Source organism: Erpetoichthys calabaricus, chromosome 11 (assembly GCF_900747795.2).
Source record: "Erpetoichthys calabaricus chromosome 11, fErpCal1.3, whole genome shotgun sequence".
NCBI classification, from domain to species: domain Eukaryota; kingdom Metazoa; phylum Chordata; class Cladistia; order Polypteriformes; family Polypteridae; genus Erpetoichthys; species Erpetoichthys calabaricus.
In genome coordinates, this window is record NC_041404.2 from 165189192 (window position 1) to 165215792 (window position 26601).

The following is a 26601-nucleotide window of genomic DNA, read 5'->3' on the forward strand; positions in this document are numbered from 1 at the left end:
GTGTTGGGGTAACAGACAAGATCCCAGTTTGAGTAGGTCTACATCAGGGATCTTCTTTGTGTCCTTACCTCTATGATCTGGTTGTGGACATGTTGATACATGGGATGAAACTTAAATACTAATCCTCCTGGTGCAGGCCTTTTGCTGATGATGTTGTGTTGTATAGCACCAGAAAAGAGAAAGTGGAGAGGAAGTTAGAAGAAGTGAGGGTTTTGGAAGATAGAAGACTGAAGATAAATAGGAAGAAGACAGAATATGTGAGGTTTAATGATGATCAGCATTCAGAAGTTAGCCTACAGAAAGACCTATTGAAAAGCATTGATAAGTTTATATATCTAGGATCAGTGGCTTCCCGAGAAGGAGAATTAGATAACAGAGATAACCCACAGAATTCAGTGTCGATGGAACAGTTGGAAAAAGGTACCAGGAGTATTGTGTGATCTAAGAATTAAGGAAAACATTAAAGGTAAGGTTTTTAAGACAGTGATAAGACCAGCAAAGATGGGTGTATGTGGCTGAGACCTGGGGGGTAAAGGGAGTCCAGAAGAAGACGTTAGATGTGCCTGAAATGAGAACATTGAGATGGATATGTGAAGAATAAGAAATTAGACACTCAGAGGTGGGAGAGATATCTAGGAAAGTACAGAAAACTAGGTCAAAGTGGTATGGACATGTAATGAAGACAGACAATGAATATGTGAGCAAAAGAGTGATGGGAAGGGAAGTACAGAGGGAGAGAAAGTAGGAAAGGCCAATAGTGGAGTTGGATGGATAAAATAAAAGAAGATCTGAAGGAAAAGGTTCTGACTGGCGAGGAGGTACAGGGACAAGCTGTATGGAGAAGGCTGGTCAAGTGGATCGACCCCACATAGAAGTGGGAGAAGAAGAAGAATAAATAGAAAAGTGTCTGTGTGTCCATCCAATTGATATGTCTCTGTCATTACAACAGATGTCACATCACAAACATTTTGGCAATGAAATGCATTGTATTTGTTATTCCAACAGATGGTTCATCACAAACATTAACACTGCTTTTGTGAATCTTATATCAAATGGCATATAACAGAGACATATGCATTGTCTACATTGATTACTTACATTTCAATCCGTCTTAGACTTGTAGCACAGTTGCTGCACTTTCATAACATTTTAGCCAAAATTCATGTTCCACAGAAACCTGACAATAAACATTTTTCTTAGCCATCATTATCTATCTATCTATCTATCTATCTATCTATCTATCTATCTATCTATCTATCTATCTATCTATCTATCTATCTATCTATCTATCTATCTATCTATCTATCTATCTATCTATCTATCTATCTATCTATCTATCTATCTATCTATCTATCTATCTATCTATCTATCTATCTATCTATCTAAAAACATCGTTAGAGTTTAAAAGGTACTGTATATTCAAGAAAAAGGGACATTTCAAAGCCTTGATGAGAAATCATGGATCTGCTTGCCTTCACTTGGCTCACGTTGTTCTTCATAGTAATTAGAGAGGAGAAAGATAGCTGCAAGCAGAAGTTCTCCGATTTAGCCTGTCGAGTCTCTGCTGTCTTTTTGTTTGTTTGCCAGCCTTTTGTCCCTTAGTGAAATGAACCTGCTAATGTTCTGACTAATCTTTGCCACTCACACAACATCTCTTTCATATTATTGATCTCCATTCTTGAATGGAAAGATTAGAATTGACACGACATGTGAAAGCAGAGTCCAAATTGAGAAATTTTAAATTGAAAGTTGATTCAAGTTATGCATTCGGCAAATGTACCCTTTGGCCAGATACCAAGTAAAACAATAGGAGATGGCAGTAGTTGTTTTCTCAGGAATAAAATAACATAACAAACAGAAGAGTACAGGTCTGAACTCAGCATTCTAAACTTTTTGTTCAGTAGCAACAAATAAGAAGCGGGGCTCATGTTGAGTGGGCATTACGTTCATATTGGAAGGCAGATTCAGTGGGTTTTTCTGTTCTTACATTTTTTTTATTGAAGAATGGAATTTGATTTCTAAAATATCCTCATGCACTTTCCTTATGTACTTAAAGGAATGTGTCTTGGCATGCAGTGTCTTCTTCCCCCAGGATGGGTTCTTCTGCTGCCGATGCTATTGCTGGAATAGATCTTATGGTACCACACAGGTTAAATTAGGAGTAGAAAGTGGACAAAAAGATTATTATAACTGTGTTCCTCCAGGACTGGATTTTATCCTATCTCAAACCCATTCTTACCAGTACAGAAACTGGAAAAGATTAGATTTGATTAAATTAAATAGTATATAGAAAACTGCCCATCTAAGAAAGTTTGAAATCTACATAATCAAGGTAGACGTCGGCATTAACATTTGCAGTGCACCATGCCATGAATATGCCTGTGTTATGTCCCATTAGGTATGGAATTTGTAAAAACATTGCTAATGGTTGTGATGCGCCATCTGTTGAAATAACAATGATATAGAAACTGGATGGACACACAGATATTTATTTACTGACTCAAAATTCAATATAAGACAATGTAACAAAAAACATAACATATAATAAATATTGTGCTAAAATAACTGCAGTAGATTGAGTCTGTACTATCTTCCTATAGTTGTGGCTGGAATGATAGAAAGGACATGGGGAGGTGTCACAAACCACATTACATTTTTATTTTACTTGGGAAAATAAACTTTTACCTGCCTTGCGCCCTGTGTTGGCTGGGATTGGCTCCAGCAGACCCCCATGACCCTGTGTTAGGATATAGCGGGTTGGACTATGACTGACTGAATAAACTTTTCCCTAAGCAGGATTTACCTTGCAATAACATCATTGTCTGGAACCTTTTCGGTTAAGAATTTAATCTGTGTATGGTGTCTTTTGAAAAATATTAACTACTTTTACATTGGAATTAACAATAATGCAGCGGTACTTTGTATTTATTGGGTCATTGTTATTGTGGTACCTGGTTGCTAGGCGATTTCCAAGATCAAGCCCCGACCCCTAACCCGCGCATCTGTTCCTCAATAGTATAATAATACTATAGCGTTGTGGTGATAACATTAGCTATCTGTCTTTGTGGATACCTTTAGAAACATTTGCACAAAGAACTTAGTGTGTTTTTCTGGTTTTCCCCCTGCTTGGTTTCCTTTTTCAAATTACGAGTTTGTCTTACCTTTTGGTTTTCCATCCAGACTCTTGTCCTCCTGATTTTGATCCTTTCCTGCCTGTCGACTTCTTTTCCCTATTAGCCCCTTTAACCTGTCTGCTCGCTTATTCTCTATGGCAGAACAGGAGGACACATTGAACTGCCTAATAGCAACAGGCAGAAAAGACCATCAGAGATACTTCTTATCGCACCGTGAAGGAATGAGCCTCTGGCTAAATGTACTCCCTGAAAGCAAATCCCCCTGGAAGGGATGGGCTGAATTGTTCATAATGGTGTTGAATTTTGCAACCATGCTCTATTCCACAACAGCCTCCTGAGTGCCCTGGGTCAGTCTTGTGATGGAGTTGGCTTTTCTGATAAGGTGTTTTGTGTCACCAAATTGCGTCCCCAGGAGACCACAGCATAGAATACTCTTGCTATAACGGAATAGTAAAAGGTTGTTTGCTGTACATATCAAAACACCTGAGTCTCCTCAGGAAGTACAGTTTGCTCTGGCCCTTCTTGTACAGAAACCATTGTGTTGTCAGACAAGTCCAGTTGGGTGTTTATGTAGGCCACCTCCAATTCACTCACCCTGGACAATGACAGGTCCCAGGGGCTCTTTGACATGCTGCAAGTCCAACACCAACTCTTTTGTCTTGGTGATGTTGAGCTGCAGTTGGTTCTCCCTGCACCACAGGATGAAGCCCTCCACCTGCTTCCTATATTCCAACTCACCTTTATTATTAATGCATCCTATGATGGAAGAGCCATCTGACAATGTCTCTAGATGGCAATAGCTGGTATTACACTGGAAATTGATTGTGTAGAGGGCAAACAAGAAGGGAGACAGGACAGTTCCCCTGAGGTGCCCCAGTATTACACACCACCATCTCTAATACCCAACCCCTGAGATCCCACAAAATGCTGTCTATTGGCCAGGTAGTCCATGATCAAAGGAGATTGTGGGGGCCTCAAGATGCTTAGCCCTTAGCTTGATCCCTAGTCAGTGAGGCAGGATGGTGTTAAAGGTGCTGGAGAAATCAAAACACATAATCCTGACTGTGGTGCCAGGTTTGTCCCAGTGGGAGTAGACTCTGTGGAGCACATAAGTCACAATGGAAAACAATTTGGAAAGTGAGCGTCAGTAAGCTTTGTGCCCTAGGAACCAACTATTCTACAACACTTCAGTAATTACTTACCGCTCTCATGTTGATCTTTCTGATCATAAAATTGGTCATTACGATATCAATTGACGAGAAGAATTCATAATACATTGCAGAATTACGGTAGTTCAGGGTTCCACTAGAATGTCTCTTTCTCTGGCACAATTTGGCTTAAAAACTAATCATCACATCGTCATCTCATAATAGACTTAAGTTTCAATTTTGGTATTTTTCTGTGCAGCCATGCTAGCTCTAGATTGTTCTCAAGAAACTGTGTCACACAGACACACACCCATCATTGAGATATAACGATGTTTTCAGTATCGAGGAACCCTAAAACGTTGAGAACTGCTAAAAGCCGATTATTTTAACATGGCTTTCTCACGGCTTCATTTTAGTGTAACCCTGATATTCTGTATATGCATTTATCTTTTTTTTTTCATGGCTCCGAAATCCGTACTAACCCCTATTTTCTCTTTTGTTCTTTTTCCAGTTTTCTGTGGTGGCGATCTGCACCAACACCACCTGATCAAAGCATCATGCACTCCCTGCATCGATGGATTGAAGGCCAGATGTCCACATGACCATCATCATCTAATTTTTCCACGTGAAGCCTGAAAACCATGAGGACTGATTGAGATCATTGATGTTAGGTAGAATGCCCAGTGGGGGCTAGGTGGTCTCGTGGCCTTGGAACCCCTGCAGATTTTGTTTTTCTTCTCCAGTCATTGGAGTTATTTTGTTGTTTTTTCTGTCTTCCTGGCCATCAGATCTTACTTTATTATTTGTTAATTACTATTCCCTAATCTTCATCTTGTAAAGCACACTGAGTTACATCATTTGTATGAAAACGTGCTATATGAATAAATGTTGTTGTTGTTGTTGAGATCCATCGAAAACCGGAGAATAAAATTTCTGACGAATCTAAAGCTTTCGCTCGTCCCCCATAGACGATAGGTTATGGTGTGGAAGGGTGCGAAGCAAAAATGGAAAAGCTACTCCAATTGTTACTGGTGCCCACTTGCAATGTGTTCCTACCTCACAGGTAACCCCAACAAGGCCACAAAAACCAGGAAACAGTCTGTAAGGATACAGCTCTTTACAAAGGCAAGACCCCATATTAATGCAGAGTGAAGCTGTTGTTTTCCTTCACTCTGACTGGCGTATGCCAAATCTAAAACAGAGCCCAGTTAATATTTTGCTTGTCGTCAGATTTCTATGGGGCAATTGTCCCACTTTCAGTGAGTTTCAGGAAGCCTTTTTTGTAGACTTAACTTACTTCCTAAAAGAGCACATGGAGACACATTCACTCCACGTTAGGTCTTCTTGACGCTTTTAAAGATTTGCATAAAGATCCTGTTTTTGATCTGAACAAAGTTTTAGCTGAAGGATTTTCATCCTCCCTCAGACAGCTTCAAAGGCGAAACCTCTGCTTAGATATTCTGGCAGGCTGAGATCCTTCCAGGATCTTATCCGCACAGCTTACAAATGTCAGGCTTGTCCCCCTGTCTGAAAATCACACCCGTCTGCTGTGATTGAATCAAGGAGTGCAAGTCAAGCATATTAAAGGCTTAATATTGATGAAACGTGACAGCACCGATGGACTTTTCAAAGGCACAGCTGGTCGGAAAAGGTGAAGCGAGGATTTCTGCTTGCAGCCATCTTCCTCCTTTTCAATTACTGTAAGGAGCTACCTGAGCTGAGCAAACGAGAGCAGATCCACCTGCAACAAGCACTTGTCAAGATTTCGAGACAGCCCTCTGATCCAGCCGTTAGTGGGCGTTAAAGAAGTCATTTTGGATTGATAGCAAACCCTACCTACACCACCCAGATAGGAAGGTGCTGATTTTCCTATCAGTCTTTGGCTCTGGTTAATTGGGAGGGTGCTGTGAAGATGCTTTATTTTTAGATTTTCTGGTTATCTTGGATTTGTACAAAATTATTTTGTGACCCACAAAAGAGCTACATTTTCCTAAAAATATGGTTTTGGTGCACTGATGGCATTTAGAATATTAGAACAATCTAGACGAGAACAGACCATTCAGCCCAACTGAGCTCACCAGTCCCATTCACTTAATTCTTCCAAAATAACATCAAGTCGAGTTTTGAAAGTCCCTAAAGTCCTACTGTCTACCCCACTGCTTGGTCACTTATTCCATGTGTCTATGGTTCTCTGTGTAACGAAAAACGTCCTAATGTTTGTGTGAAATTTACCCTTGACAAGGCATGACATGGGCTTTGCAGCTGTTCTCTCTCTTTGTGAAGCAGTGTCATGGGTGATCTTAGAAAGTCCAGACTTTGGTGGATTCTTCCTAATGACCCCTCATCCAATCTGTAGTTGTCAACAGCTTTAAGGAAACATCTAACCTTGATGAGATTTTATTCTCTCTCTCAATGCCATCTGAGTGCTTTCAAATATTTGGACATCAGTGACCCTCTTTAAAAATGACAGAAAATTAGTGTTTGAATGTAAACAAGTGCAAATTTCTACATGTAGGAAAAACAAAAATTACCGTATATACTCACGTATAAGTCGGGTCTTGAATCCTGAAAAATCAATCATAAAATCAGACCCCGACTTGTACGCCCGTTCAAAACTGCAACACTTAATTTTTTTTTTTTTTACACCTTCTTGCGTCCTCCAGTCTTGCATTGGTGTCTCAGACGTATCGAATTTTGTTGCAGCAGCGCAGTGACCAATTACTTTCGGTACTTTAACGACGTTTAATTTAAAACTAGCTTCATATTTTCTTCTGATCGAATGCTCCATCGTAGATAAGGGACGCTCTTATGATTATGAGTTTGATATGTTGTGAGCAGACGACTGGATGACTTGACACACGGATTATGCGACGCGAGTAACGCGATATTTATTTATGGACATGTTGTTGATATTGTTTGCTGTTGTCCATCATTTATTACAATAGATTGCAATTTCACCAGAAACTTTGTTACCTCAGTTCTGCACGAAAATATAAGAGTATTTTTTTTTTTAAAGTAGATGGGGTAAGTAATATAAAAAAGTATTTTTGGGTGGAATGTTCCTTTAAGGAAGGTTATTGTCTTGTCACGTGTTGATCTTTTGCTTTATTCAGGTTTGATTTTGCGTTGAGTCAATCGGTATTTTGTGTCTGCTTTGTTTTTGTAAGTGTAAAATTTAGTCACTTTCATACATGTAAAGTTGTCCTGTTTGGGCTTAGGCTTAGGGTTGGAGCTTGGATTTTATTTGTGACTATAGTTTTGGTCATCACTACAAACTAAATGGGGTACGTAACATAAAAAACATTTTGGATGAGGTCAACTTTTAGAATAATATGTTTTCCAGTAAATACAGTATATTAGCACAATTTTCTCTCCCTAAACTGTGTTTTAGACAAGTTGGAGACAATATAATCACAACAGCATATTTTCAGAAATCATTTGTGAAAGTGAGAGACGGGGTGGGTGTGCCTTGGCATAGACTGGCATCCTGTCCAGGGTTGGTTTCTAAACCATATTCTCTATGGATTGGCGTAAGGGAGATCATTAACAAAATACTTGCTCTGAAGGAAGTTTGGAGTTTGCCAGAGGGGCCCATAACAATTTATGGAAACATTTCCTAAATTGTGGCTTCTTGGCTTTTCATGCCAGTTCATTTTTAGTAAATGTGAACATTTGTGGTGTCTTGGAGTGCATGGTGGAGTTGTGCCCAGCACAGGAGCTTCACAAATTAGCAGTTCAGATGCCAGTCATTGTCCATGTGCATTCCCCTTGGGTATGCATGAGGGAAATTTAGACTGATTGATAACTGGAATAAGAGTGTTTATGTGTCAGTGGGCCCCATGATGGGCTGCTGCTCTGTCCAGCGCTGATTCAACATCAGACCCCAACTTGCTTTGACTTTGAATTGGATTGAGCTCATCTGAGGATGTTATGCTTTGTTGTTTAAGTGAGTCTTTGGGACATAAGGGAGGGCTTCCAATGTATTACCTCAATTGCATCTCTTTTACAGAATTGAAATAAATAAATCGGCCTCTCTAATTTTGCCAACTTTGATAAATCACTACATATAGCTGTGGCCAAAGGTTTTGAGAACGACACGAGGATTGGTTTTCACAAAGTTTGGTGCTTCAGTGTTTTCAGATCTTTTTGTCAGATGTTTCTATGGCAGGGGTAGGCAACGTCGGTCCTGGAGTGCCACAGTATGTGCAGGTTTTTGTTCCAACCCAGTTCCTTAACGAGAACTCAATTATTGCTGATGAAGCACATATTGCTTAAGTGACATTTTGATGCTTCATTTTAGTGGTCTCGCTTGTTAAGGTTCTCCAACCTTAATTGCTTATTTCAATCTTAAACTGCTGCATTCAGTGTTTTAATTGCTCCTTATTAGCAATAAGATGTAAAAGACAAAGCAGCCAGCAGTTCTCCAGCTAGCTTTTTTCCAATTACATCTGTGTGTGTTCATCATGCACTGTTTGATTTAATAAAACACTTAATAGAAAAATGTGACAGACTGAAAATGATCTGTTTTAGGCTTCAAATCATTTGGATGATATCTTTGGAAAGGAAAAAAATATACGATATAAGAGCCTTACATTGCACAGACTAACAAGCCATAAAATTAAATAAGGTCTGAGATTGGCAATGATTGGTTTCTAATTAAGCAATTGGGTTGAATGAAAACCTGTAGCCACTGCGGCTCACCAGGACCGACGTTGCCTACCCCTGTTCTATGGTATACTGAAGTATAATTACAAGCATTTCATAAGCATCAAAGGCTTTTATTGACAATTACATTAAGTTCATGCAAAGAGTTAATATTTGCAGTGTTGGCCTTTCTTTTTCATTTCATCCTGGCATGCTACCAATCAACTTCTGGGGCAAATCCTGACAGATGGCAGCCCATTCTTCCATAATCAATGCTTGGAGTTTGTCAGAATTGGTGGGTTTTTGTTTGTCCACCCGCCTCTTGAGGATTGGCCACAAGTTCTCAATGGGATTAAGGTTTGGGGAGTTTCCAGGTCATAGACCGCAAATTTCGATGTTTTGTTCCCCGACCCACTTAGTTATTACTTTTGCCTTATGGCGGCACAGGGCTCCATCATGCTGGAAAAGTCATTGCTAGTCACCAAACTGTTCTTGGATGGTTGGGAGAAGTTGCCCTCGGATGATATTTTAGTACCATTCTTTATTCATGGCTCAGATTGGGGCGCTACCAGTGCAGAGCTTGCTCAGGAATGGCAGAAGGCAGGTGTGAGAGCATTTGCATGCACAATGAGGTAGGCAAAGTATTTTGGAGGATGGCCAAGTGTCATGAAGGGCAGCAAAGCAGCCAGGAAAATATCAGGGACAGACTGATATTCTGCAAAAGACACAGGGATTGGACTGCTGGGGTAAAGTCATTTTCTCTGATGAATCTCCTTTCTGATTGTTTGGGGCATCTGGAAAAAAGAAAAGGTGAGCTCTACCATCAGTCCTGTGTCATGCCAACTGTAAAGCATCCTGACACCATTCATGTGTGGGGCTGCTTCTCAGCTAAGGAAGTGGGCTCACTCACAATTTTGCCTAAGAACACAGCCATGAATAAAGAATGGGACCAAAACATCCTCCAAGAGCAACTTCTCCCAAACATCCAAGAACAGTTCGGTGACCAGCAATGCCTTTTCCAGCAAGAAGGATCCCCAGGCCATAAGGCAAAAGTGATAACTAAGTGACTCAGGGAACAACACATCGAAATTTTGGGTTCATGGCCAGGAAACTCCCCAGACATTACTCCCATTGAGAACTTGTGGTCAGTCCTCAAGAGGTGGGTTAACAAACAAAAACCCACCAATTCTGACAAACTCCAAGCATTGATTATGGAAGAATGGATTACCATCTGTCAGGATTTGGCCCAGAAGCTGCTTGACAGCATGCCAGGGCAAATTGAAAAAGAAGGGCCAACACTGCAAATATTAACTCGTTGCATGAACTTAATGTAATTATTAATAAAGGCTTTTGAAACTTATGAAATGCTTATAATTATACTTCAGTATACCATACCATACCATAGAAACATCTGACAAAAAGATCTAAAAATATTGAAGCAGCAAACTTTGTGAAAACCAATACTGGTGTCATTCTCAAAATTTTTGGCCACGACTGTACAGTAAAATTGTCTCTGAAAAGAGAATCATTCCAAAAAAACAGGTAAGTTTCTTTAGCTAAGCAGGGTGCTCAGTAGATTTAACAAATCACTGGAGGATAAGAGAACTCAAGGTGGCAGATTTGTATCACAGGGTGAGATGGCCTGCAGCAGATACACAAATCCATTACAATGTGCAATTATTTATATTTATATATATATATAACAGGACAAGGCACCCTCACGGCATTTCCCTGGTGAGCCACAGTTACATTACAAGATGTGTTTGTAATAAAAAGGTAAATAAAAACTACAACAGAAAACAAAACCCTGCTGCCTCTGTGGAACTTCTTATACCCGTCTGTCAACTGAGTTGGCCCACCCACTTGCCCACTTCTCAAGTATGACTGTCTGTCTCCACTCCATTCTGTCTCAATCTGTCGCTCTGTCTTTCTCTCTTAACCCTGGCCTCTTCCTAATGTCATTAATCCTTCACCCCAACTTCCACATACCCCCCCCCCCCCCTGTATTCTACATTCACTTCTGCTTCAAGGTCAACTCTTTGAGTACTTCCCTCTCCAAATCCCAGAATCATTTCTGGGGGTCTGAAGCAATACATTTCTGGTTCAGGGACAAGGATGGAATTCACCCTAGAGATTCCTAGTATCCCTTTCCCTAAATGCTTAAAGAACTTGGACTGCGCTCTGTGACGCCCATTTTCTTAAAGGAGGTATCGCCAATTCTCCAACACTCCAATAATCCAGGACGTCCATGTTCTCTGTTTCTTTCTTTGTAGATGATCAGGTGTGCTTAGCATAGGTTGGGTGTCTGCCCGCTAGTGTTCTAAGAAAATACTTCCATCTTGCTCCTTACAATCTGTGTTTTCTCTTTCTCTCTCATTCTCAGATGTAGATTTTAATGTGAGAACTCCATCCCTGTGTGTCATCTTTGTGCTTTTCTATTGTTTCTTTTGGCTGTCTGATGCTAGATTTGATAGATAAAATGACAAAGAGATACTAAGACAGAACTGTAAACCATTGATTTATGGATCAAATATATCTGATTTTAATTTGCATTTGGGATCTATCTATCTATCTATCTATCTATCTATCTATCTATCTATCTATCTATCTATCTATCTATCTATCTATCTATCTATCTATCTATCTATCTATCTATCTATCTATCTATCTATCTATCTATCTATCTATCTATCTATCTATCTATCTATCTATCTATCTTATATTATCTTTTATCATTCTATCCATTATAGAGTGACTTTCATATCTCTCTTTTCATTTAGACTTGTACAGACCACATTACATAGTAAATGTTTACACTGCCCCATAGTTTTCAACACTCTTTGGCAAACCTCTGAAAGGTTATCATCCACCATGGCCACTGTTTAATGATTTTGAAGTTTAAAAAACTAACCCGGTTGGATTTTATGGTGGCCTTACCTATACCCTGTAACGCTAACAATAATGAGAGTAGAACACAGTGGTGTCAGTGTGTCTGAAGCTGACTTTTTACCGACTGATTTATTCCCAATTATTATCCCGTTATTCTTTAATTGTATTGCAGCTGTTGCTCCCTGGTGTCTATTTTGTTACATTTTAACGCAGGGCTTCGCAGCTTCAATCCTCCAGGGTCACAGTATCTACAGGATTTTATTCCAGCCAGGCTATCAAGCACTTCATGAGCCTAAAGAGGAACATTAATCACTGCTGCTGGACACCGAATGACTTCCAAGGAGTGTTTTTTAAATTATTAACTGAGGATATTAACAGGGAGAACATATTGCATGTATCCAACTGAACAAATAATTACATCATAAAAAGCAAAGTGAGTGATTACACGAGAATAAAACGTCAGTGTAGTGGTAAGTGGCTGTGCTGGAAATGTCTTTCTGTGGGTTGCTGGTTTTTATTATGCTGTGTTCATATCTTGGATGAGCCGGAGCATATTGTATCTGGGTTGCTGTCCTTTCTTGGATTGGGTGCCTGCTTCTTCTTTGACCTCGGTTAAAATTGCTTATTTGACGAGATGTTCTCATTTTTGCTCCTCTTCAAGCTGTGCCCTAGTGTCTAAGGTTTTGGACAGTAAATCAAGAGACTGTCATTTCAAGTCCCAGTGTCTGACACTAAGCACATCCTTTATCTGTCAGGCTCTGCTGGTATAAATACTGAATGGAAACAATTGTGTCACTGTGATTTATTAGTCACTTTTGATACAAAGCTATCATCTGAGGAAATAAAAAGAAATGTGAATGAAAGTTAAAAAAAACAAGCAGTGTAACTTGCTGAAAAGATAAGGATTTCTTGAATCACCAAACCTGCCTACTGATGGCCTTGTGTGACAATAAACAAACAAGAACAAGCACAATGACTGAAATAGGAGCCTATTGCCTTTTGATCAAACTATTTGTCGAACACACCACGAGGGAAGTGTCACACAGGAGTTAAGCCAAACCATCCTGCACCTTTACTTTGCATGATTTAGTGTCGGATTGTAAGTACTTGTAGGAGTGGACAACCTCTACATCCACTCCCCGAATAGTCACTGGACAAGGAGGCTCTTTAGTGCGGCGAAAGTCAATAAGCAGTTCCTTGGTTTTGCTGATGTTAAGGTGCAGTTAATTCTCTTATATATCTTAAATATACTCCTAAATGTCCACTGAGAGACGTGGATACCACAAGATTTATATTGGAAGAACCAGTAATGTCAATAATCAGAGCATTTGTGATAACAGGAATGGGAATGTGATGACATGTGGCCAATATGGCATCAATTAAAAAAACACACAAAAAAAGTCAACAGCGAAAAATAACACCCTTAAAGGAAACACGTAAACGAAAACTAAGGTCACAAATGAAATCCACAGATCTTAAACCCCCAAACGAGACAAAATTACATGTTTAAAAGGAACTAAATAGACACAAAATAATTATTACAAAACCAAACCCAATAAAACAGAAGACCAGTGCATGATAAGACAATAATCCTTCTTAAAGGAAAGCCCACCCAAAAATGCTATTTTTATTATATTACTTACCTCATGTATGTTGTGGTGATGACTGAGAAAAAAAAATGTAATTAATGTTTTCAAAGTGAGCAGAGATATAAAAATAATCACATTATCCACATGTTCGTTATATAGTTGTGTATTCCAGAAACATCTGTGCATATCATGACCAGGAAGTTCAATTCACATTTCTGACATGAATGGGAGCCCATGTTGACCAATGCAGGACAACAACAAACAATATCCAAAGTCCAGATAAAAAATCTCATGTTACATAATCCAGATGTCAAGCCAGGCAGTTGTATGCTCACAACATAGCAAACGCATGCATTTTTAGTAAAACGCTCAGACAAGAACGAGCTTTTATTTATTCACTAGCAAAATACCCGCACTTCACAGCGGCGAAGTACTGCTTTAAAATTTTTATTAAGAATAAAAGTAAACCTTTTTAAACTGAGGGAAAATATACCAATAATTATTTGTTAAGGATCTCTTTGTATACCACGTTGTCAGTTCAGCCCTCCGGTTGTAATATGACCAAGCTGTGCGCTGAGCTTACTCTTCAGCATGCAACGTATAGTTGGCCATGTGAAAAGCAATCTCGCCTCAAATCAATGCCAACCTTTTGTAGGGTCTGTCCCTGAGACGTATTAATTGTCATTGTGAAGCAGAGCCCTACTGGAAATTGGAGGCGTTTGAATTGAAATGGGTTTCATCGATAACTTCGCATCCAGCTTTTGAGAGTTTAAACATTCATAAACATCAAAGTGTCCACTACTCAAATCGTCACCTGTGAATCTAAGATGTTTAAGAGGCATTGGCGATTGTCCAAAGGTGTAAAATATTTGGCCATTTTGGTACACTTGAAAGCGACAACCGAACAATTCAGCGGCAGCCATCAACACACATGCAGAACCATAGGTGAAGAGCTTAAGCATTTCACTCTTATAGTGCTCCTGTGTAGTATAATTATCTCCTGTACCGTCATCAGTCCACACCTTGAACCTGTCCCAGTCATTCAATACATAAGACACAATGTTCCTCCGGATATCAAGAGCGAGCCTGATATGGCCGTGCAATATGTAACACAGGGAATGGAAAAGGCAGTCGCCATCTCCGGGCATGGAAACCACTCGGTAAGTGACAGCTCTTTGATCGATGGTGATCACCTCGATAGACATGTTAATGGGGGTACGGTTGGAACGATAAAGGAAATGGGTACCTGAACAATGTAAACTAAGTCTAAAATACCAACACAATAACTACAATCGTAGTAAACAAACAATAAAACAGCGGAGAAGCCGTGGATTAAATAAAAAGGCTGCAGTTATCAGCAGGGAGACGTGAATACCGTGGTGAAGCAAGGAAGGCAATGAAGAGACCGGAGCGACAGATGGCCTTATATAGGCAAGCAGGCAACTACGTGGGAGGCGTGGGGATGGGGGACCCAACACCGAATCACACAGCGACCGAGTTACAGGCTATGGACGTATATATGTACGTAAGTAGGATTCAGTTAGCGTTGGGAACCCGCGTACCAAATTTCTTGAAGATGGGCCCATAACTAACAAAGAACGTTGGAAAGTTCAATATGGCGGCTGACAATGGTGTCATACCACCGAAATAAGTACATACATCGGTTTCGGTTAGCGCAGGGAAGCCGCCTACCAAATTTCATGAAGATGGGGCCATAAATAAGAAAGTTTAACATGGTGGACGTTGTCGACCATTATGACCGTTAAGCGTAGAATTTCGAAATGAAACCTGCTTAACTTTTGTAAGTAAGCTGTAAGGAATGAGCCTGCCAAATTTCGGCCTTCTACCTACACGGGAAGTTGGAGAATTAGTGATGAGTGAGTCAGTGAGTCAGTGAGGGCTTTGCCTTTTATTAGTATAGATTCCTTCAAATGCGTGTGGTTTATATGTTAAGATGAGAGTGGGATTTGAACCTACAGACCTTTCTTGGTCTTCTAACATGCTATTATAGTTTCTGTAGATTTAATTATTTTATTCTATCAGTTTTTTCAGGAATAGGTGTACATTGGATATTTTGCTGAAATATCTCTAAATAAATACTCCTGGAAAGTCAGAGCAGTGCTTCAGAATTAATGACAGGACTCTTGACCAATGAATGAGGGGAAGAGGCGGGCCTTGATGTGAACATAAGTGGAAATTGTCTTTTTTGCATGACCTTTGGGGGTCAGAGCGGAGGGTCAGTCATTGTACGGTGCCCATTGAGCAGTTTTCAGGTTAAGGGCCTTGCTTAAGGGCCCAAAGGAGTAGGATCCCTTCTGGCAGTAACGAGATTTGAACCGGCAACCTTTCAGATACCAGTGCAGACCCTTAGCGTAAACTGCATGCGCTTTGCCCACTTTGAGCAAACAACTAGATGACTTGACATGTGGATTGCATGACACGAGTACTGTGACTTTTTTAATGGACTTTTTAATATTGTTTGCTGCGGTCAAGCATTGTTTGCCATTGATGCCTAGTTTGTCATCTGTAGTCTCCACCAAAGAAATGAGCAAACACTACAAGCCACGTGAGGTAAGTAGCACTTATATTGTTCTGTGGAGTTTTCCTTCAATGTTTCATTGTGTTAGAGTGTGCGAATGAATTCTTTACTCACAAAACAAAGCAAGCGCCAAACCCAGTATGATATTTCTTTTTGTTGCTTGAGTGTTCTGTTCTGTCTCTAATGGAGGCCTTCCCTTTCCTTGGCTGAAATTCAGCTGCCTGTCTATGCACGCCACCATCTTTTAGAGTATGTGTACATCAATTGAACATGCAATGTACCACAAAATGGTGGTGCCCATGATTTTACCCAAAAGGAATGCCAGCACATTAAAAGGAAAACCCAGACACAAAATGGCAGTGAAATGAAATCACCAAGAAGATAAAATAACAAGCTTTTGATAAAGTGAAAGGCACCACATAATAATAGTTGGTTTTCTATTCTGTCCATTTTCACTTTTACCCTGAACACATGGAGCCAATCCTAGCAAGCATAGGGCAAAAGGTGGGAACAATGCCTGGAGAGGATGCCAGTCCATTGAAGGGTGAACACACACACACACAGACACACAAGGACCAGTTTAGCATTGCCAGTCCGCTTAACTTGCATGACTTTGAACCGTGGGAGTAAAATGGAGCACCAGGTATTTAAATCCAGAGTGCCCAAAGAAAGCCCACCAAAAACACATGGAGAGCAGGCAGACTTCACACAGACACAGTGACACAACTTTGCCAGGATTTAAACCCAAGCTCCTAGAGCGGAGAGGCAGCAATGCTTACCATTCTTCAGCTCTGCCACCTACCAATATTTAAATTCTTACATTTTCTGAACCTGACTGGATCTTGACTTTTCCATTATCTCAGTAACAGCACCTTCATTCAGTGGAATTTGCCTCCCTCATTTACTCAGATGTTTCCGTGATTTTGCCAGTACTCAAGGACGTTAGTGGAAATCAAGGGGAAGTGCATGTGAAACTGAAGCCAGGAAGCACATCTTTACACAAAGAGTTGTGGGACTCTGGAATAAACTACTGAGACATGGAGTTGAAGCAAAAGCCATGACTACCTTTGAGAAGAGATACTGTATGGGGACAGCTTAGCGATTAGCTAAACAAATGAGACTGATGGACTGAATGAGCTCTTCTTGTTTTTCAATGTTCTCACACTTCCCCATTATTCCTATGAATTGGCTCCATGCTTTACAAAATAAACGGTACCCCTGTCTACATCAGCAGTGTGGCGCGCACCTGCCTGGTGGAAACCAGGCATCATCAGCCACGATGAAGATGTGCCGGAACGCGTTAAACTTCCCTTTCATTTTATTAGTGCTATTGATATCATTTGCCGCAAATGATTTTACATCGCTTGTTTATGTCGTGCAGGACTTTCCCATGGAAAAGACAGCGGCAGGCAATTTGCTGGATCAGAAGCCTTACACTTTTCCATCTCAGTGCGGAAAGAGCAATTCCAGGCGGCTAAGGAGAAATCTACAGAAATAATTGTTTTTATAAACCTTTCTTGCTCCCTATAAGCACTGGGAGCTTTGTGCTGAAAAAAATACTCTTTTATGTCTTGGGACCTTGAAAAGGTAATCCAATAAATCACAAACGCCTGTGCTCAGAACAAGAATGAGGTAACTTAACGCTCCACTTACTGGACCAAATTTGATCCTGATTTGAGTATAAATTAGCTACCATTTGATTCCCCGAGAGCACGACTTTACACCTTTTCATCTGCTCTGTGACAGATCACAGTTTACACTAAAAAAAATGTTTACGGAAGGATCTAATTTAAGGTTACTCAACATAAAATGATCTAGTTTACTGGTAGTATAATGCTTTTTTCTATCGTCACACAATAGTAGTACCACCATAGTAGTACCACGCCAGACCATGGGGTGGCAAGCTGCTCTGACTTTCTCTCTCAATCCTCTGCAGACCATCCATGGGAAATCCCGTTAGCTTCCGGCACCTATGTTGATGTCACATCCGGTACCCCATCCACGGGAAATCCCGCTAGCTTCCGGCACCTATGTTGACGTCACGTCCGGTACTGGCGCCATTGATGACATCACTTCCAGTCCCCAAGCTCATCACTTCCAGTTCTGGCGGCGTTGATGACGTCATGCCTGGTCCTGACGTCATCACTTCCGGTCCCGGTCCCGATAACGTCACTTCCTGTCTGCCTTTAAAGCCGCCATCTTACCATCCTAAAATCAGTTCTGTTTTGGGCTCTGTTTGGTGAAGAATTCAACAATTTACCCATTTGCAGCCAGGGCACAATATACGGGTGGCTGCCCCAAACTTTTTTTGATGTCTCTTGCTCATTTGTATGACACTAGTTACATCTGCAAAATAAGTCACACCATTAATTGATGACAAAACAAAGCCATTAAATTGTTTTCTGTAGCTGCCCATTTGCAGAGGGTTTCCAAATAGTTCAAAATAGTTTAAATGCAGCTACTAGATAGGCATTTCAGCAGCAGTATGACTCGCCATACTTAAAAAAACAATCCACAGTCCAAGTGTCTTCCTTTAGTGAAATTCACCATAAAGAGTTCACACGAAAAATAAAGAAAAAAGTAGATAATACACACAAGAAAGGGAAGTTCATGGTATTGTTCTTGAGGATTAAGTATCTAGGTTACATTTCATTAACTTGAACTTATCGGGGGTGTCACACACGTTCAAGTAGGAGGCAGCTAAAGGGCCTGAGTAATAAGAATTCTACGGCAGACCAGGGAACGACTGGGTGCACTGACTGTCTCTTTTAGTTCCTTGTAGACCTTTCTTGGGAAATCCTGCCCGCTTCTGGTGCCTCTGATGACATCACTTCTGTTTTTTTTGGGGTTTTTTTTGTAGCCGGTGCTGATGATGATGTCACTTCCGATTCCGGCACCTCCAGTGATGTCACTTCCGGTTCTGATGCCGATGACATCACTTCCTGTACTGCCTAATAAAGACACCATCTTTGTTACCATACCCTCAGTTCTGTTTTGGACTCTGATCTGTGAACATCTCTGTTCTAATTTAAACCTATTTTGGCAGCCTTGGAACAATATACGGGTGGCTGCCCCAAACCTTCATGATGTCTTTGACTCAGGGGGTTAAGCTGAATCTTCCATTATCAATGTTAAGCTACATTACATTCCTGTTCAAAACTAAGCAAACGAAGGTGAATTAACCTTAAGGGATTAATGACTTAACTTAAGGGATGTGGCACTTACACTTTCTTTTGACAGAAGTGTAATCAGCCTCAGTAATGTTGTAATTACTCACCTATTTTATGTTAATCTTACTCAACATTAACACTTTTTTAATCCTCAGAACATAATATTGGACTTTTCCTGACAGTTGAATTAAGTTGATTTAACTTAAAGTAAACATGTTTTATCCCGGCGGCACGGTGGCGCAGTGGGTAGCGCTGCTGCCTCGCAGTTGGGAGACCTGGGTTCACCTCCCGGGTCCTCCCTGCGTGGAGTTTGCATGTTCTCCCCGTGTCTGCGTGGGTTTCCTCCGGGCGCTCCGGTTTCCTCCCACAGTCCAAAGACATGCAGGTTAGGTGGATTGGCGATTCTAAATTGGCCCTAGTGTGTGATTGGTGTGTGGGTGTGTTTGTGTGTGTCCTGCGGTGGGTTGGCACCCTGCCCAGGATTGGTTCCCTGCCTTGTGCCCTGTGTTGGCTGGGATTGGCTCCAGCAGACCCTCGTGACCCTGTGTATGGATTCAGCGGGTTGGATAATGGATGGATGGATGGATGTTTTATCCCATAACTCCTAGTTTTGCATAAAATGTGATGTTTTGCATAAAGCTCCGCCCCCTTTGTTACACTGTGCTCTAAAGCAGTGGTCCCCAACCTTTTTGACAGCAAGGACCACTTTATTAGATGCAAATTTTTCCACGGACTGGTCGGGGGGTGTGGGGGGGCAATTTTATACACAATTTACATAACATTTCTTTTATTATTAAGTTATTAAGCAGTTCGCATACGTTTGCAATCTGAGATTTTTCTTCTTTTTTTGCATATAACAAAGACATATGCTTTGCATTTGCCATTCCAACAGATTGCACATCACAAACATTAACACTGTTATCGTTTTTTTCGTGTCTGCCGTTTCTATAGGAGGGTGACAATGAGTTAAATTCCAATGGATGTTTTTCAAATGTTGACAAGCAATAAGCAAAAGGTATCACTGAAAACCACAGACAACAAAAACAGCAAAAAAAAAAAACAGTACGAGGAAAGTTCGAAGAAAGAAATTTTTTTTACAGTGTTTCTGTTTGGGGATCGTTGTGCAAACGTACACATCTGAGCTGCGACCACAGATCTAACTTCTCTGTGGATGATTCGTTCAGGCATTTCAAGGTCACTTCGTTGTAATGAAAGCATCTGCTGAATGTACTTCGTAGTAACGCGATTTCTATAGACTCGTGTCATATGGGGAAACTGTCGGAACCGTAACAATACTTTGTTGTAATACTCTCTCACCTCGGTCTCTCTCCTCTCTCTGCGCCGCTGCAAAGCCCCACCCACCAAGCGTTCTGAAAAGTCTGAGTGAGTCTCCGTTGCCGGCAGTTCTCTCGCGGCCCGGCTGTCAGACGGCTGCGGCCCGGTAGTGGGTCGCGGACCGGTGGTTGGGGACCCCTGATCTAAAGGAACCCCACACACCTTTGTACAGTTGGAAAGTTAAAGATCTTTCATAAATTCATTGTGCGTGGTTAATTTATGACACTTTTTATTTTTAATTAATAAATTAAGTATCATTTACTTATTTATTTTTTTACATGACATAAAAAATGTATTAAATGCCAAAATGTATTTTATGAGTGAGTTGCAATTACTTAACAAACTATAGTAAACCCTACTCAAAAGAGCTTAGCTGATACTACTAAAAAAACAACTGGCAAATAAAACATAATTATAAATTTGTGGGTTTACATGAAAAAAATGTTGACAACTCGTTACCTTAAAAAAAGAATTTCAAAAAAGCCATTTTTTTCAATGTCTGACTCTTATTTTGCTTGGAGGTTCTACTTTATACTTTAATGAAAAGACACAAATCACTAGGCCGTTTGTTATAGATGTCTAAAAATAACTGCAGAGGGTCACTGAAAGACAGCACAGCCCTCCAGGAGGTAAGGCAATACACTGTCACAGACGAGGTAGTTTGCTTGTATATATATATATATATATATATATACCAGTAACGGAGCAGTGCACGATAACAAGTAGTGAATACACTCGACTTATAGTTTTCATCCTCTTTCTCTGTACGTTTAGCATTCATTTGTTCTGAGGTTGATGCGCTTGCTGCTTCCTAAGCAGCTCTTCTTTCTTCCACCCTAGCAGCCCGCTTCTTCTCTTCTTTCATTGGCATCTTTTTGCGTTAAAAAAGATTAAGTCAGTGTATGTGTTGCAATTACTTAGTACGTTTTCCTTAATTTTTCACTTAAGCTGGCACTTAAGTCTTCAATCTGCTTCAAGAATGATTTAAGATATGAAGAGGTAAGGGAAGTGATGGCGAAGGTGGTAGGGATGAGAACGGCGCCCAGCCGAGAGTTGATTCTACAATAAAAGAAAATAAAAATAAAAAGAGGAATAACCTTGGAGGTCAATCATCACCCCGAACGCGGATAGTAGACATCACGCAGTATATATGTACCAAATTTCAGGTCAAGAGTTCAAATGGTTTGTGAGCTAATGGTGATTTAAAATCCTGGGCAGACAAGCGGACATCCACAGTAGCATATTATATACTATATAAAGACAGGTGCTGAGCCGTTAACTACTCTATAGGCAAACATTCAAGATTTGAACTTAATACGTGTAGGGGGCCAATGTAGCGGTCTAAGAAGAGGAGCGATGTGTGCCCGCCTTGGCTGGTTGAACACCAGACCTACCCACAGCATTGTGAATCATCATGCCAATACTCCTGCCAGTGGAGAGTTTCAGTGGTCCCTACTCTGTCAGACACACTCTGATCGTGTGGATGTTGTACAGACTTGAATCTGCAAGACTGAGAGACCATCATCGGATGAACAGACACTTCAGTATATGCAACAGAATTCCAGTCATTCTAATTTTATTTTGGGGGATGGCAGTTGGTTTATTTACACTTGAGTTACAATTGTATTAATTAAGTTTAATTTATTTGGGGATTTCTGAATACCCAGTTGGCAGTACATGCTCATGGCCTAGTCTTCTGGGCCTGCAGAGCACACATTGGAAATTTTGGAAATATTCTATACATCTGTCATTTTTTGGTTGCTTTCAGCGAGAGCATCAGATTAATAAACATAATCTAATTTCTGAATTTTTGCTTATAGGCAAGTGTTTAATGTACAGGGAGTTTCCTGTCCCTGAGTTTTGATGTGTTGCTCATGTAATAATGAAGCGATAGAAATGAAATAAATACAGTGCATACCTTGACAGATGTGTAAATGATCCAGTCACATTCAGTGTTGGAAATGGTTTCCTTCTCCTTGCAAACACAGATCAACACGGCCCACCATATTGGCAAAGGTATCTGCAAGCATTGTAGGGGTGATGGCAGCAATTCCCTGCTCAATGTTTTGCTGTAATTGTTTCAGGGTATGAGGCTTGTTCTTGTACACTTTTCCTTTCTGTGCTCCCCAAAGGAAGAAATCCAGAGGTGACAGGTGGTCATAGTCCCTTTGAAATGACCCGATTGCCAAAAAAACGATTCAGTTTGTGCTATGCTGTGAGTTAACATGTGACAGGTTGCCCCATCTTGCTGGAAATAACCTACACTGATCTCACTGTCATTCAGTTCATTCATAAATAAGTCAAAAATGTTCAGGTACGTGTCAGTATTGATGGTGGTGGTGAACGCGCAACCGAGATATTGTGCACCACCACACCAACCTTCTCATCATAGAGTGGCTGCTCATGAATTACAAACGGATTGCTGTTTGATCATATTTGTGTATTTTGCAAATTCAAGTAGCCCAACAGGTGAAACCAGGCCTCATCTGTAAACACATTATGTCCAATATTCCCTCACTCTTCCTCACAAACTCTTGGAACCATTGACAATATGCCACTCTTTTCTCCTCATCGGTTGCCTTTAGTTGTTGAACAACAGTGAAACGATATGCATGCAGTTTTACAGTCTTTGCAGCCCTCTGGCATGTCGAACATGACCTTCTCATGCCTTGAGACAAGGATTCGTAAAGGTTTCATTGGCGATCGCCGAAGACGACTGTGAATGTCATCCAAAACGTGTTGTGACATTTTTGGTAGAGCTCCAGTAATGTGCAGCCAGCATTTGATCCTGCAGCTTTAAATATGCCAGGTTCTAAATAATATATTTTGATGGTGTTTCCTTATTGCCGTATGTCTTCCTGAACGCTTTCTGAGACTGCTTGATGGAACCGGTACACCAATAAATCCACACAAGAAACATCCATCCATCCATCCATTATCCAACCCGCTATATCCTAACTACAGGGTCACGGGGGTCTGCTGGAACCAATCCCAGCCAACACAGGGCACAAGGCAGGAAACAAACCCTGGGCAGTGTGCCAGCCGACCGCATGGCACACAAGAAACATCCTCTGTTTAATCGTGTAGGCCATCCATCCCTGTATTGAATTTAGAGGGGAACTGCCAATGCATTAACTTTGTGTATACAGGAGCTCGCTGTAGGCGCCAGTCCGGCAGACAGACTCCAACGTTCTGCCTACCGCGGATAGTCTCGAGTGAGAAGTGCCATGCCTCAGTTGTTCATACATTTATCCAGGAATACTATGATGTTTATTTTGTTTGGATTGCTTCATTATTAAGACAGCAATACATAATTTGGGGTCCAACCCATTAGAATCACCCCTTACAACTCCTGTCCATAGGAGATACAACATTTGGCAAAAAGAAAAGAAACCATTTAGTTGGTTAACTAATAGCTAAGCTGTCCTTATATGTCATCCAGATGCTTTTTCAAAGTTGTCAAGTTTATACGTCAACTACAAAACTCTTCCCTCTGTTGGTAGCAGGATGTATGCTGCACTCCACGTTGAAGGACCACCTCTACTTGTGTGGCACTTTACACTGAAATGAGCGTTGACTACTCCATGTTTAACCCCAATTTTTCTGTTGTCCCCTCCTTTCATGATAAAAAATCAGTTTGATTTGGAGACACTTTATCAATGTCCTACCCATCTGTTTCTAAAAAGCAGGCAATACAAGAAGACTACCAATGTACCAACATAAGTGGTGACCCAGAAATTGATCAAAAGCACGGGACTCAAACAGGCCGCTAGATGTCGTTTGTCTGCAGTCTGGGTAATCAGTATGCTGAGTGCCATCATGCTTACTTGATCCAGTGTGTATTTCTGCCATTTATTCTTCAATTGTGCCAGAGATTTCCACAATTTCTTTTTTGCCAAGCCACCATGGCAGACTTTCATAAGACAATGGTCATTGTGTTCTTAGACATTGATGGACTTGTTTATAAAGAGTTTGTTCAACATGAACAGAGCTAATAAGTAACATTACACTGAACTGCTGAAGCATCTATGGGAAAGCATCAGGAAAAAGACACAACAAGAAGCGGAGCACCCAAAGCTGGATTCTGAACCACAGCACAGCTACAGACACTGCGTTCAACTCAAAGACACATGATATCCTATATGGTGTTCCACAAGGCTCTATCCTGGGTCCGCTGCTCTTCCCAATCTACATGCTTCCATTAGGTCAGATTATCTCAGGACACAACATGAGCTACCACAGCTATGCTGATGACACACAGCTGTATTTATCAATTGCACCCGATGACCCTGATTCTCTTGATTCACTAACACAATGTCTAACTTGTATCTCAGAATGGATGAATAGTAACTTTCTCAAGTTAAATAAAGAGAAAACTGAAATCTTAGTGATTGGCAATAATGGATACAATGAGGCTATTAGAAATAAACTCGATGCATTAGGATTAAAAGTCAAAACGGAGGTAAAAAGCTTAGGGGTAACCGTTGATTGTAATCTGAATTTTAAATCGCATATTAATCAGATCACTAGGACAGCATTTTTTCACTTAAGAAACATAGCAAAAGTTAGACCTCTTATATCATTGAAAGATGCTGAGAAATTAGTTCACGTGTTTGTTTTCAGTTGACTAGATTACTGTAACGCACTCCTCTCAGGACTACCCAAAAAAGACATAAATCGTTTGCAACGAGTGCAGAATGCAGCTGCTAGAATCCTAACCAGGAAAAGAAAATCAGAGCACATCTCTCCAGTTTTGATGTCACTACACTGGTTACCTGTGTCATTCAGGATTGACATTAAAATTCTGCTTATGGTTTATAAAGCCTTAAATAATCTCACCCCATCGTATATATCAGAAATGTCTGACGTCTTATATTCCAAATCGTAACCTTAGATCCTCAACTGAGAGTCTCCTTAGAATTCCAAGAGCAAAACTTAAAAGAAGTGGTGAGGCGGCCTTCTGCTGTTATGCACCTAAAATCTGGAATAGCCTGCCAGTAGGAATTCGCCAGGCTAATACAGTGGAGCACTTTAAAAAACTGCTGAAAACACATTACTTTAACATGGCCTTCTCATAACTTTACTGTAATTTAAATCCTGATACTCTGTATATCCAATTCATTATAATAACTATTCATGGTGGCTCTAAAATCTGTACTAACCCCTACTCTCTCTTCTGTTTCCTTTTCCGGTGTCCTTTTGGTGGTGGAAGCCACCACCATCTACTCAAAGCACCATGATGTTCCAACAATGATGGATGGATTAAAAGCCAGAAGTCTGTATGACCATCAGCATCAAGTGACTCCGTGAGAACCCTAACTACAAAGAGGACTATTTCATTTATGTTAGGTAGAATGCCCAGAGGGGACTGGGTGGTCTCGTGGCCTGGAACCCCTACAGATTTTATTTTTTTCTCCAGCTTTCTGGATTTTTTTTTTTTGTTTTTTCTGTCCTCCCTGGCCATCGGACCTTACTCCTTTTCTATGTTAACTAACGTTGTCTTATTTTAATTTCTTATTTTGTCTTTTATTTTTCTTTTCTTCATTATGTAAAGCACTTTGAGCTACTTTTTGTATGAAAATGTGCTATATAAATAAATGTTGTTGTCGTTGCGTTATCAATTGTCATAAGAATAGACGAAAGACATCAAAAAGGTTTTGGGCAGCCACCCGTATATTATGCCCTGGCTGCAAAATAGGTAAATAGATTGTGAGATGTTTACAGGTCTGAGTCCAAAACAGAACTGATCTTAAGGTTGAAAAGATGGCGGCTTTAAAGGCCGTGACAGGAAGTGACATCATCAGTGGAGAAGGAACTGGACGTGATATCATCAGTGGGCCCGGAACCAGACATGACATCATCAGTGGGCCTGGAACCAGAACTGACATCATACGTGGGCCAGGAAACAGAAGTGATGTCATTAGTGAGGCCGGAAACCGTGCGGGATTTCTTGTGGATGGTCTGCAGAGGATTGGGAGAGAAAGTCAGTGCACCTTGCCACCCCCTAGTCTGACGTGGAACTACTATTATGCAGGCCCTTTAGCTGCCTACCAATCACACGTGTGTGACACAGTTAAAAGCTTTTGACCAAAAACAATGAGGTTGTTGTTTCACAGCCACCCATATTCACCAGATCTTGCTCCTTGTGACTTC

The 26601-nt window shown here is 40.6% G+C and overlaps 1 protein-coding gene and 1 long non-coding RNA gene across 2 annotated transcripts in view; one reads left to right on the top strand and one right to left on the bottom strand.

Annotated features, from left to right (window-relative positions):
• sdk1a (sidekick cell adhesion molecule 1a) overlaps positions 1-26601 on the bottom strand; it is a 1749737-nt gene that overhangs the window by 1285023 nt on the left and 438113 nt on the right. The gene's annotated exons all lie outside the window — the stretch shown is intronic.
• On the top strand, positions 4715-26053 carry LOC127529620 (uncharacterized). Its single transcript, XR_007936246.1, has 2 exons — positions 4715-4953; positions 25798-26053. It is a non-coding gene; the product is annotated as an uncharacterized LOC127529620 (long non-coding RNA).